The sequence below is a fragment of the Cryptomeria japonica genome, chromosome 7 (genome assembly GCF_030272615.1).
Source record: "Cryptomeria japonica chromosome 7, Sugi_1.0, whole genome shotgun sequence".
Taxonomy (NCBI): domain Eukaryota; kingdom Viridiplantae; phylum Streptophyta; class Pinopsida; order Cupressales; family Cupressaceae; genus Cryptomeria; species Cryptomeria japonica.
Window position 1 is genome coordinate 402831617 of NC_081411.1, and position 15296 is coordinate 402846912.

A 15296-nucleotide genomic window follows, 5' to 3' on the forward strand; every position below is an offset into this window, starting at 1 on the left:
ATGGATTGTCTTTAATAGATAACAATGATATGGTTTGCAGATTAAGAAAAGCTCTGTATGGACTAAAACAAGCTCCAAGAGCCCGGTATGCAAGATTGGATAAGTATCTCTTAAAAATTGGTTTTACTAAAGGAAATGCAGATAGCAATTTATATTACAAAGTAACTAATGATGACATTTTGATTATGGAAGTATTTGTTGATGATATAATCTTTGGAGGAGTAGATGGATTATGCAAAGAATTTTCTCTTAAAATGCAGCATGAATTTAAAATGTCTATGATTGGAGAAATAAAATTCTTTTTAGGATTGCAGATTTTACAGACTGATAAAGGCATATTTTTGAGTCAATCTAAGTACTTGAAAGAACTACTCAAGAAATTTGGGATGGAAAACTCTAAACTGGTAAGCACACCTATGACTACAAATGACAAATTATCTCAAAGGGATGAATCTACACCTGTTAATCCAACTAGATACAAATCTATGATAGGAGGTTTACTGTATTTGACACAAACCAGACCTGATATTATGAATGCAGTATGTATAGTTTGTAGATTTCAGAGTGATCCCAAGGAAAATAATGAATCAGTAGTAAAAAGGATTTTCCAGTACTTACAAGGCACAACAAATCTTGGATTGTGGTATCCTAAAGATGAAAATTTTGATATATATGCATACACAGATGCAAATTGGGTAGGAGATGTGGATGATAGAAAGAGCACCACTGGAGGAGCATTCTTTCTTGGAAAGAGATTAGTTTCTTGGTTAAGTAAGAAACAGAGTTGTACATCTTTATCAACAGCAGAATCAGAATATGTTGTAGCAGCAACAAACTGTACACAGGTACCTTGGCTTAAGCAAATGTTGAAAGACATAAAGGTAAAATGCAAGGAACCTATTACTATATATTGTGATAACACTGCAGCAATTGATATATCTAAGAATCCAGTATTACATTCTAAAACAAAACATGTTTCTATCAAACTGAATTTTCTAAGGGAAAAAGTTGAAGAAAAGGAAATAAAACTGGTTTATGTGAATACTAAAGAACAGCTTGCAGATATTTTTACAAAACCTTTGCCTAAGGAAAATTTTGAGTATCTCAGAGATTAGCTTGGAGTCTTACCTCCATCGGTAGAGACTTAGACAGTTGATGATTGTCATCAACCGGGAGAATTAAATGGACAAATCTTTTATTTCGATATTTGATGAGAAAGCTACTTCTTAGGGGGAGTAGTTGGTATATTGAATTGATTGGTATTTTGTATGAACTTGACCTTTTTGTGACTTTGGTATTTGATGTCAAAGGGGGAGAGATATATGGAAAAACATTGGGGAGAGATATATGGAAAAATGCATTATCTTTTTGAGGAGAGATTGGTATGAGAGATTGATATTGAAAATAAATCTTTGGGTAAACACATATTACTCCCAGGGGGAGAATTGGTTTTTGTACTTGGCATTTCTATTTTGGCACTTTGATGGTTTTTCCATCTTGTGTTGCCATCAATGCCAAAGGGGGAGATTGTTGGTATTTTGGTATGGTTTTGTCATTGATGTCAACCTGCTAAATACACCTACTTTGGAGATCTAGCAACATTCACCGGCAATCAGTAAACTGTTCAACAATCACTAGTATATGGTTAACTGGCAGGATATAATGTACACCGGTACATGCAATGACATGGAAGACACTTGGTAATGTCAAAGACATCATGTGGACACTTTTCCTTGAAGTAATATCATTGATATATTCTTATTTGCATATTTTCTTTTACCGGCAAATAGGTCCAGGTTATCTAGGGTTACACTGACAGGTTTATCTTTTCCAGATCAACATGGCACGCTATGGAGATGATTTATTGTTGTTGTAAATGCATTAAGCCGACATGTTCAATCGGTTATTGCATCGGATATTGTATTAATTGTAACATGTTCTATTGTAATATCTTGTAGAGCCGACCTACTAAAATTGGTCTTAGGGTATGGTATAAATGTAAGATCTTATTTGTAAGATCAAGTGTGGAATGTGAAAAAGAATTATAAGAAGGTATATGCGAGATTAAGCAGAGATATACACGAAGACATCATTTGAAGGTGAAGCTAGGTTTTTGTAAAAGCATATCAGCATTACACCGGTACTGAATCCAGCATATGAATATGCTATTTTGTGCAGTACATTCTCATTGGATTTAACCATCCAACTATAGTCAGTGTGACTCCCATTTGTGTTTGAGTAGTGAGCTCTAGGCTGTTGGCCTTTCTACATGTGCAGACCCCTCTTGTACACTTACTATTTGTAGTAGTATCATCTGATTGTGGGTAAGGTTTCCCACCATGGTTTTCCCCTTATAGGGTTTCCACGTACAAATATTTGTGTCATGTGTTGTGATTGACTTTGTGATTATGTTTCATGCATTAATTCTTACTGGTACAACATTTCCTGTTAACATTGTTTACCAGCACAATTAACTGTCTTACCGGTATTAAGCAATAAGTTGGTTAATAAGATTTTGGTTTGAATTTATTAGACAACTGATTCACCTCCCCCCCTATCAGTTGTCCCTGGGACCTACAATTGGTATCAGAGCTTAGTCCTCTTTTTGCAGAAGTTTAACAACTTGAGGAGATCCAATGTCTACTAATTATTTTAGGAAGGATAGTCCTAAACTTGATGGAACCAACTATGGAATATGGAAAATCAAAATGGAGACACATCTGAATTGCATTGGTAAAGACATCTGGGAAGTTACTAAGAATGGTTATACTGCTGCTGTAGCTGGTCAGCCTGCTCTTATTACTCTAGGTAAAGATGAAGAAAATGATTACAAAGCAAGAGAAGCACTTTTGAGTGCATTATCAGATCAACAAATCATGGGATTATCAGATAGATCTACTGCAAAAGCTATTTGGGATCATTTGGAAACACTGAATGAAGGGGATTCCACAGTCAAAATTGCAAAACTTGAAAGCTTCCGAGTTAGGTATGAACATCTAAAAATGGAAGAAGATGAAAGAATTTTTGCCTTTATGGAAAGAGTAAATGAAATTGTTTTAGGTATCAAATGTTGTGGAGGAACCTTGAGTGAAGATGAGATTGTTTCAAAAATCTTAAGAGGTTTGCCACTGGCATATAAAATGAAGGTTACTGCTATTAATGAGCTGAGAACAATGCCTAATACATCAGTAACTAGGGATACATTGATTGGAAAACTTTCAGCTTTTGAAATAGAGGAATTTGGTCATGTTGCTATAAAAACTGATTTGGCCTTCAAAGCATCAACATCATCTGCTCCATCTTTTGACAAATCAAATTGGAGAGCCTTTTATGCAAGAGAACTTGAAGAAACCAGAAAGGAGAATGAAGAGCTTGAAGAACTTGAAGCACTATTTGCAAGAAAAATGCCAAAAGGTCCAATTGGAAGTAAGTATGAAGGTAAAGCACCCTGTAAATGTTTCAATTGCAATAAGATGGGTCATATGGCTTCAAGATGCCCTGATAGACATGCTAGACTAAGAGAAGAAGCTAGAAGGACATACAAACCTAATCCCGAATATCAGAGATACAGATTTAAGAAAAACAAAGATAAATCCTGTTACATTGCTGATGAAGGTGTGACTGATGACTCTGATGAGGATCCTGCAGACAATGGATGGGTCTTTGTTGCTATAATATAAGATCAACTGGTACCTATTGCTCCACCGGTAGAACAAGCCCTAGCAGCTAAAGTTGAATCAAAGGATGAATGGATTATTTAATCTAAGGATAATTACATGGCTTCCAAAAATACCATGAAATCCAAAGTTACAATATCAAGGTTACATAAAAGTTTGATACAATGACCACAAGGTCTCAACTGAAGAATGATCACAAGCAAGAGTTGGTACATGAACCATGAACCAAGAAACACCAGGGAAGCCTTTCCTCGCCTGAAGATACAATCTAGAACATCTGATGGGAAGTGGAACTACCACCCGACCATGTGATCCCGAAATCGAACCACCCCATCGTGCTAGGAGATAGTAGAAAACCCTCAAGCAAGCAAAATAAGACAAGTACGAAAGAACTACATGACTCCGCAAACATCCATGTGACTCAACTCACAAAACACTAGTGACTCTAAGGAGAGAGTGTCATCTCATAGCTTAAGATGGATACCATGGTACAACCTCCATAGGTCCCGGCTCACTGTCCTGGTAACCTCTCCCGAACCTCCGGTTCCAACTAAGTCTCATGCAGACCCTACCAATCCTTTCGTGAAGACAAGGTGGTAAGTTTGTCATTCCAGGCCTTCTCATAACATTATGAGCCCTGTACTAGCACTTCACCTATGCGCAAGGTACATTATCTTAATTAAAATTTATTCCACCTCCCCCAAATCAATTATTAGGTTATCACTTTTTAACTAACTTTCGACGGGTTATCTTGCACGGCCCCCACTTGAAATCCACTCTCTCTCATAGGACACTAATAGGAAAGGTCTCTCTACGAGAACTCTATGGCAAAACAGACAACCATAACTAATCCCGATAAACCACAGGTGAAGGATACACAATCACTAACCCAGGATTGACCATTTGGAACAAAACACACAATGGCTCAAATCAACAAGGTTACATAACAACATATGACATAATGACAACTCAACCAGAATTGCAACAATATTAAGCTTGACCATAAATACCATTTACACAAGATCCTAATACAGGCAATCTTCTTAAAACAACCAAAAGCATAAATAACTTGCAATTAAAGATTTTTCAGACAATAAGACAATACAACTATTTTAATACAAAGAAATCAATCTGCCATTTGTCTAATAAGGTAAAATCAATCACACAAAAATTAACCTCCTAATGTTTCCAAGCATAAATATATAATCTAAAAATTACAAGCTTTTCTGAAAACACCCAACCTCTAAATTAATTATAAATATATATAATATAATTATATGAATACCTATATATACATCGTATATATATATAATATACTTTAATTATATTACAAAATATATATGTCAACTCAGAATTAATTTTCACAATTTTTAAGATAATACCAAATAACATAATGTCCAAAATAAAATACTTATATATGACTATATATATATGTGTGTGTGTGTGTGTGTATCTATATATGTATGTATCTATATATTTATATATATATATATACATATATATATATATATATACATATATATATATATATATACATATATATATATATATATACATATATATATATATATATACATATATATATATATATATATATATATATATATATACATACATATTTCATATATTTAACAAATTAATTTAAAAACAAACTTAATACCCTGCACGGATATCCAAACACTGGTTTTTCAGACTGCATGCAAAACCTAGGGTAAACTTTCCCCATAAGGTTTACTTTCCAAGAATTTAATACAATATCTTTTTCCAAAAATAATTAAATAATCCCAAACTTACATAATCCATAAATTTAATTAATAATTAAATTTATTTCTTAAGTAATTAACAATTTCACAGAGATACAATTAAAAGACTGCCATAGCCAATAGCGGAACAAAAACAAACACGAGGGAACGATTTCTCTGGTAAATCCCATTCCTCCCAAATCTTGCAATTTCCATGCATAATAAAAATCTTGGCAAAATTTGCCATAATAATTTTCCCAATTTTCTCAAAATTTAGTTCACAAACACCCAGAAATGACTTCTTTCCATAAACCAGAAATTCACTTTAGGAATGGACTTTAGCCAAGAATAGAATTAATTAGATAAGATATGACAAACATCTTAACACACACATCTTTCAAAAGATAGAAGGAATAGAAATATTTTCTTTAAAACAAACAATCAACAGAAGCCACCCAACCTGGTATAGCTTTCCTGGAAGAAATTTGTAGAAGAGAACCAATCCTTCAACAAGCTTCCAAATAAATTTCTTCACCTAAAATGCCCGACCTATTTCCTGTGTATTCCTAAAATAAAGACCTATTCCACTTTTAAACTAAAATTCTAGGTTGAATATCTTTTTCTCCAAAAACCTAAATTTAGAATAAAAGCAATTTTATTTTATTTTCTAATTTTCTAACAAAGGGATAAGTTAACATGCAATAATTAATAAATAATTTTTCTTTCTTTTCTTTTCTTTTCTCATGCAAATTAATTAATTTTCTAAATAAATAAATTAAAGTAATACTTTAGTTCTAATTAATTCTTTTATTCATTTATTCTTTTATTTATTTAAAATTCTAGGAACAATAAATGAAATTAATCTAATTTATTTTTCACTAAAATTTAAATTAAATATATTTCTAATATCATGCAGCTTGCAACTTAATTTAATAACTTCTTTTAATTAATTAAATTTATAATCTCAATGCATACACAATTCAACTATGAGATAACTCCATAAACTTAATTAATTAAATAAATCCACTAAAACACACAAATTGAACAAACCTCAAGCAAATACTCATAAAAAGATCAAACAACAAAATACGAAGGCCGAACAAACTGACAGGACGACCAACTGATGACACTCACACGAGTGTAACAGAATAAAATAGGGTCAACTACTATATCCTCCACTTCCATCGGAAAATATAAGGCACACTCAGACCCGTGAAGCTAGGTGGAGACGACACCTTGTACCTACCCAGTACTTTCCTGTATCACCGAACCATACATGCATATATACAATATAGAAAACACGACATATACACCGATGAAGGAGAATCACAACGTTCCCTGTCTCACTGAAATGAGTGAAGGAAAATTGTCCCCTTGCATCCAATACACTTGCAGACACACAACATAAAATTACACATTGCATAGATAAAGTAAAATGTCAGTACATAGCCATAATCCATAAAATGCCATAAATCACAAGTACTAAAATACTGCAAATAAATTATGCATCTCATATCTAGATAAAGCATGAAATAATGTCATAAAAGTCTAAATAACACATCATGGTAATGTATCCACTGAAAAACAAACAATAATAAAATATGAGTCTAATGAGTTCAAACGAGTAGGGGTACTACAATATAACTGGCTAGCTTTCTTCCACAACACAACTTCTCACCAACCCGCAACATTCCATAAATATAAATTAGCACAAGGATTTGTAGATATCTTTATTTTTAGATTTGATATTTATTTAAATCTTAGACATAACTCAAGATTTTCATGCATGACATTATTCACCATGACATTCAAAATTAATCTTTCTAGGCTATACATTAAATCAAAATGTTCACAAGAACATAAGGTTTCATATAATCACAACAATTTAATTTTTAAATATGCGAGAAGAGGGATGTTGGTCATTGTTTAGGTGTCAATCAAGATGTTTTTTAATAAGTTTAATTTAAAATTAGACGTTAATTAAGATATATTTTTACATGTTTAATATAATATAGTTATTTTTTTCAACATCTAACTAGAATTATTAGTTTTGCATATATGATATAGCCAAACATTCTCATGCACATCAATTTCATTGAATAAAACATGCCTAAATATAGCCAAAGAATATCAATAACATATCATTACATATGAGTAATGCAACCAGATTACACACAAGAATTATAATTATTTACTTAATATTTTTTTTTTTTGTTTGACCAATCAAAATATAACACTTTATTCTATCATAATTCATTGAACTCATAATTGTAAATGCCCATAGTAGTATAAATATGGTTTTCATTATTTTGGGTCTTACATTGTCAACCACATGATTTTGCACATTCTTTAAGATTTTAACTCAAAACATCCTCCTTTCACATGGCATAGACCTTTCCCCATGTCTTAAGAGGTGATATTTTAATTTTTGCATGAAATAGTTCATTGAAGAGGTTATCATGACATCTAGCCATTAACACCAATTAATGGACAAATACATGTTAGATGCCTTTGTTGGACTAAGCATGACCACATGCATAAAAATACTCGTAATGAGACTATATTACTTGTCAAGAAGATTCACAAAATTTAGCAAAAAAATCACGAGATCTTCTATAAAACTATTAAATAGTACAAGCAATGAATTTTTTTTTTTTTTATGAATAGGCCTTCTCTATTAGAAAATAATATTAAAGTACATATTCACAAAAAAAGGTTGGGGGATACAAGATCACCTCGCAAGAGTCAAATGACAAGAACAATGAAATTTTCAATATCACGCTCCTCATTAATTCTAGGCGGGAGACAAGAAAAGGAAGCCTTGTAGAGATTAAATAGGAAAGTGGAGATTTTGTAATAGTCTATCCATGACTACCCACAAGGTGGGTGATAATACATTTGAGTTCAACTTGTCATCTTTTTTTGTTAAAAGAAAAAACAAACTAGGGTGTTCAACTTGTCATGTTATCTCATGTTGAATCTAATGTTTAATGGACAGCACTTTGGCCATCCTATTTGCTATTAGTTAAATGTATTATTATTTTTTGAATAGTTACTTGAATATATAATTGAGGTTTGACATTTTTATTGTTGATATCACATGATTTGTTGGTTTTTAGATCTGAAGAATACATTCCATTCAATTATGGATATTCATCATCCCGCAAGGATTACGAGGTAGTCCCATACTGCTGTAACCCATCTGTAGACCGTACACAGATGGCTGGCATCGTGGACTATAAAAGCCCCTTTTCCTTTCTTTTTCATCAACACCAACTTTAAGACACAACTATTGATACAACAAATATTTTAACAACTATTGAAATATACTCAAATACTAAATGCACTCCACTATACCGTATCCCAACAAAAACATTAACTATCACAATTACCAAAATTACTTTCTATTACTATTATGCATATATCATACCTAACCCCCACCTAGACATAAATCCCCTCCCCATGAAAGGAAAAGACTACCATGGGCCCAACTTAAAAAAACAAAGGTCTCCTCCTGTCTAGGCAGACTTAAACATCACTCATGGCATTATGGGACTCTTCCTAAAAAGCCAAAAGAGTCACAAGACTTCTGATTACCCCTGACCACCATGATTGATAGTTCCACCTTGAGGGCTCCAACAATCTCTTCCATACTTTATTAAATTTATCAAAATGATCAAGCCAATAGTCATGGAATAATTCTTTCTGGTTTTTCAGCCTTTCCACATAGTTGTGCATCATAGTGCAACTGAACACTTGAGCCACATTGAAGATGTTCTTCCTTCCAATTGACTTCCTTGGATCGATCATTAAAGAACTCATGGTGTCTCTTAGTCTAATACTCGATGAGCCATCCAAATCTTTTGCAAGGCCCTGTTAGGGTTCCCACAGGTACTAAGAGCGGGGGGTGAATCAGTATCTGATCGGTAGTCAAATTTTCTTAAGTTAAAACATACAGAACATAAAGTAGCAGTGTACCAGTATGCAAGAATTAATGTAATAAACAGAATAAAAAACATCCACATGAAAAGAACACCATAACACAAGATGTTTAATGAGGAAACCCGGTGTGGGAAAAACCTTGGTGGGATTTGTGACCCACAATATTCACTTACTGGCCAATAAGAGAATATTACTTACAATAGGGGCCTGCACATGCAGGAAGGCCAATTGCCTAGAGCTCACTGCTCAATGAGAAGTCACACTGACTTACAATGAGGATTATACTAATCCAATGATCTGTACTGCTTTACAATAGCATCTTCAATGCCAGATTCAATACCGGTTCTTGCTCTATTCTTTACATATACCCTTGACCTATAATTCGCACATTAGGTCTGCCCAATAATTTTCTTTATGCTCGCTTACTTTTCTTTCAATTGTCTACAATGATCTTCTTTATAAACAAGAGTCATTTTACAATTTGCCAAGTCGGCTTACAATAATAAACAAAATATTACATATAAAAAAAAATCCTGTCGGCCTCTATGCCAGTATACATCTTTTCTTCTGTGCCGGTGTCGATGTCGGTGTAGAGTGATCTTGTTGATGCCGGTGCACTGTCTTGCTTGAATAATGCTTTGTCGATATGATGTCTTGTCGGTGCCATAGGATTGCAAGGTTGCCATCAATGACAAAACCTTGAATCACACACAATGTCTCATTGGAGTGTCCATATGCCAACAATCTCCCCCTTTGGCATTGATGGAAACACTCATGAGAAATTTCAAAAATGTGTCCAAAAATGTGTAGACTAAAAAATTTACCAAAAATATGAGGGGCTGCCCCTGAGCATATGATTCCTGTCTTTGAATTTTCTCATCCTACTACTCCCCCTTTGGCATCAATGACAAAGGTTGTCAAGATGTTAGTAGAGTTTGTAGTTATACCGGTACATATCCTCAACCTTGTAGCTGGGTAGTTATTATCTGAAAAAGATCACCCAAAATTAAGTTTATACTATCCATAAACTTTTTGCTATCTTTTATTGTTGTTTCAGTCCTCTTCACAGTGTCGGTGAGATGCTGCAATTGTTCTGCCAGTGTTTTACTTCCTGGTGTTAATGCCTTTGAGATTTCCTTCTGTAGAGATGCTAGATAGTCCAATCTTGGACTCAGTTTAGATATCAAGTGTTTTGCCGTATTTATTATTGTCTCTTTCTCTTTCTCCTATTTAAGTAATTCTACCTCAAAATTTGCTAACTTATCTTCAAAAACAGATAGTGAATCCGGTGAGTTGACAAAATTGTCTGCAAGCTTGTTTATCTCTTCCCGTGTCTTGCTTATTTTCTTGGCTATATCTATAGTCAGGAAGTTTGTTTTGCATGTGTCTTTGTACAGGTTTTTGTACTCTTTTAACAAACTACACAGTTCCGGTAGAAGTGTGTCAAAGTCTCTGTTACACTTCTAAATTTCTTCCTCAAAGAATTTCTATTTTTCCTTTTCTACAACGTCCTTTACAGATTCTAACTTTATTTTCTCAATATTTCTAGAAATGTATTTACATAATGTATCCAACTGTCCTAAAGAATCTTTATTATCTATATTACAATCAGGAGCGATTATCTTCAAAATTGGTATTGAATCATCTATTGCTTTGTAAGCTTGAGAACTATAGTCAGTTATTTTCTTGATGGATTCAAGTAATACCTCAGTCACATTTGTTGACTTTGATGGTGACCCAACAAACTGAGTACTGGTGGAAGTGACCATGCTTGTATTGACATCTGGCAGGTCAGTTTGTGTCTGTATTTCCTTTAGCACTGGTTTTCCTGCTTCATTGCTTACCGGTGGCATCTGTTCAGGAGCCTTTAGCTCTGTCGGTTTCTCTATTTGTGCTTTAGATTCCATCTTTTTTCCTGTATCTGCTGCCGGTTGCTCTGTATTTCTTGTTACTAGAGGCTCTTTAGCCATATCTGATTTTTCACTTAGGTCTTTATCAACTGTTATGTTGATCTTTTGGGTATCAACATTTACAGTGAATAGGACTTCAGGATTTGTATTCCTATCCTCTGCATCCATGCTTTTAGCTGCTAGTTGGTTTTTAGGGATTGTAATTTTTACAGGTGGAGGTAGGTTATCTTTAACCTTTATGCTTGGAGGTCCACCAATTTTCCCTTTCCCTTTGTCCTTATCCTTCTGATATACCTTAATAGGCTTGGGATTCCTATATTCTTCTTGTTTCTCTTTTTCAACCAAAAATATGTCCCAACCATCTTCTGTTTCCTCTGAAACCTCTATAACTCTACCTGCCATCAGTGAAATTTGCCGGTGTGCAGTGGAAAAAATTGTCTGGTTGGCCTGAGCTATCAAATCATCAATTTCTTTTGGGGAGTTTACCAGATATATAGCAAGTAGTTTTTCTATTTTTATTTTCTTGTCCAGTTCAATTACTCCTTGCCTTCTGGCCTCAAGTCTTTTGTATAAGTCATCAGGAATTTCATTTATGACTTGCATCAAAAACTTTTTAAACATGTCCATGTGTAGTATTACACTCTCCTCAACTTGCCCTTTCTCAGCAGCCGATAGGGTGTCATAAATTTTCCCTATGTTCTTCAGTTTTCCTTCCTCTATGATCTCATTTAACAAAATGTCCAGAGGTGCCAAGTCAGTTTTTGCCTTTTTCTTTTTCTTAGGGGTCAGCTTCTTTTTGGGTGTGACCTTTCTGACCGAAGATCTCACAGCTTGTTGCTTTTGCCTTGTCCTTCTAGGTGAAGGAGTGGTTGCCGATGAGGGATCTCTTTTCCTAACAACTCTTTTAAAGGTTGCTGGCGTGTCTCCTTTTGAAGAAGTACCTACCGATGATAGATGAGTTTCAGGTTGTGGGTCTGCCAACTCATCTTTAGTTATGCCGGTTTTCTTTAATACATCTTCCTTAATGGCTTTTGCTTGTCTGGATCCTTTTCTCACAAAAGCTTCTACCTTCTTCACTCTTTTCTTGGACTGTATTTGTTTTTCTATTGTTTTAGCACTACCAAATGCTTCCTCCTTAGGTTCATTGGGGGCTTCCAGAAGTGCTTTGGCATAAGTTTCAACTATGTGGTCATCTATTTCATAGCCCATTTTTGTTACCCAGATTGTCCTTGGGATGACTGCTTCCATCCATATTTCATCCTTTTTGATAACAAAGCATATATCATCTTTGTATTTATCTACAATTTCCTGAGATAACCTTGTCCTTTTCTTCATTTTCATCTTTAGTGGTTGAAAAAAGTCATGAATGTTGTTTTCCTTATTCTCACCCATGGTATTGAACAGTTCTGTCAATTGCTTTCCTACCGGTATTTCATATCTGAATTCTTTATATCCTATACTGGGAACTTGTTTTGTTATATGAAGCATTAGACACACTAACAGATTTCCAAATCTAAAGGTTCCTTTCTTATCCTTCTTTATCTTTCCAAGGTTGTCTATCAGTTCATCCTTAGCCATTCACAAATGTCAATTTTTGCATTGTTGGTTATCATGTCATAAGCACTCTTAATGCATAAACTTGAAACTGAGTTAAGTCTATTGGCATGAGTGGCTTTGTAACCTAATATCATGCTTATGAATCTTACATTTGTATCCTTTACATCATTAACCCATAAAGATCTTTTATCAAATGTTGCACCTGTTAGGTCTATGACTAAATCATTTGAAACTTTCTTGTTTTTGTCTGGTCTTTTATCGGTGGCCGGTAATCCTGTGACCGCCTTTACCACTTGCTTGGTGATCTTATGAATTGCATCTAACCAAAAAAATTCTCCATGAACTATGCTTAACACTATCCTAATCACATCCTTAGGGAATTCAGGAATACTAAGGATTTTTGTGAATCCTAGGGTTTCAATGATTTTGTGTTCAGCTTTGATATTGCCGGTATCATCACATATCTCAGTTTTGTACATGGTTTTGATTTCCTCGTCTCCTAGCTCTTCAATATTGCAGTGAATATACATTCCAGGGTCTTTAGCATATACAACACCTTTAGGGATTTGAGAGAATGCACCTAAGGTATCATCCTTCTTTGCTATTTCGGGGACCAACTGAAATACGGGCCTAGGTCTTTTAATTACTTCCACAATAGTAGGGTTCGCTATGTATTCAATTATAGAGGTGGATGCCATGATAAAATACCTTTTTCTGTCTTGGATGGATGATTGCTTGGAGTGCTTGCTTCTTGCTTGAAATGCCTAAGCTCAGAAATCTTCACACTCTCTGAAAGTTTGAAATCACGGTGAAATGAAATGGAGCCAAAACCTTATTTTATAAAGTCTTTTTCGCTACCTACCATATTAATTGCATGCCAGTTATGTATTCACTTAACTTTATTTGCCGGTAATAAGTGATTTTCAACTTCTTTTCTCTAACCGAGGGAATAATAGAATATGTGTCATTAGATTGCCAAACCCTCAAGACAATTTTCTTCAATTAGATGAAGAACTTCCTACCAGTGGAGCACTACTCTATCCTACCAGTGGAGCATCACATTGTCCTGCCGGTGGAGCATTTGTTGGTTCTACCGGTGGAGGAGTATTCCCAATATTTAGATCAGCTTTTTTAATCCATTGCTTTGAGAATTCTTTCTTAACCTCTTCAACTTTTTCCTTACCTTTCAAGCTAGCACTTTTGTTGTCTACCGGTGTACCTTTACTTCTACAAAATTTAGCAATATGCCCAATCTTGTTACATGCATAACAAGTTACATTATTTTTCTGAATAGCTTTCCCATAACCTATGCCAGTTTGTGTTTTGCATTGATTTGATAGATGTCCAAATCTTCCACAAACATAACATCTTACATTCATTCTACAGTTTTCAGAGTTATGACCAACTTTGTTGCATTTGGAGCATTGACCAGTGGGAGGATTGATATTCTGATAATTCCTAGATCTACATTCATTTGCCCTATGACCATATTTATTACAGTTAAAGTATTTTCCACTGAATTTATAAGTATTAGGTGGTCTTACCGATTGCTATGATCCTAAGTATTTGCGGTATCGAAGCTTTCTCCAACTTCAAATCCAATTCCAGAAGTGTCACCTTTGGGTTTTTGATTCTTTAATAAGGTACCAAGTTCTTATGAGCTTTTCTTGAATTTTTCTTTGTGTTGATTTGTAGTTTCCAATTCCCTTTCCAAGATTTCTTTTTGTCTCATTAGTTCATTTGAGTCATTCTGAGTATGCATCAGATATGTCTTCAACATGTCATTTTCATAGCTAAGTCTTGTGTTCTCATTTGCTACATCACTTAGTCTTCTGGTCAATTCTTCTTCATTCTTCTTTCTGTCCTCAATCTCTTTGCAAAATCTCATAGTCATATCCTGCATTTCATTTTTTGTTGTCATGATCTCTTGTTTCAACTTGCTTATCATATCATTAACTGATTCCTTTTCATCATTCTCATTTTGCAATTTTTCACAAAGTTCTCTTCTCTTATTTCTTGTAATAGTAAGATTTTCTTGAAGTGCCTGAATGATATCCTGAGCTGCTCTTAAATCATCTTCTAATTTGATATTTTTCAACTTCTCTGCATCATAGTCAGTAAGAGCTCCTTCAAGTTGCTTCATCAGATTTTCCATCTTTACTGGTGTAAAGATCTTCCTCAAGCTGTTAGGCTTCTGAAAATAGAGGACCAGGCTCTGATACCAATTGTTAGGGTTCCCACAGATACTGAGAGGGGGGGGGGGTGAATCAGTATTTGACTGGTAGTCAAATTTTCTTAAGTTAAAACATACAGAACATAAAGTAGCAGTGTACCGGTATGCAAGAATTAATGTAATAAACAGAATCAAAAACATCCACATGAAAAGAACACCATAACACAAGATGTTTAACGAGGAAACCCGGTGTGAGAAAAACCTTGGTGGGATTTGTGACCCACAATATTCACTT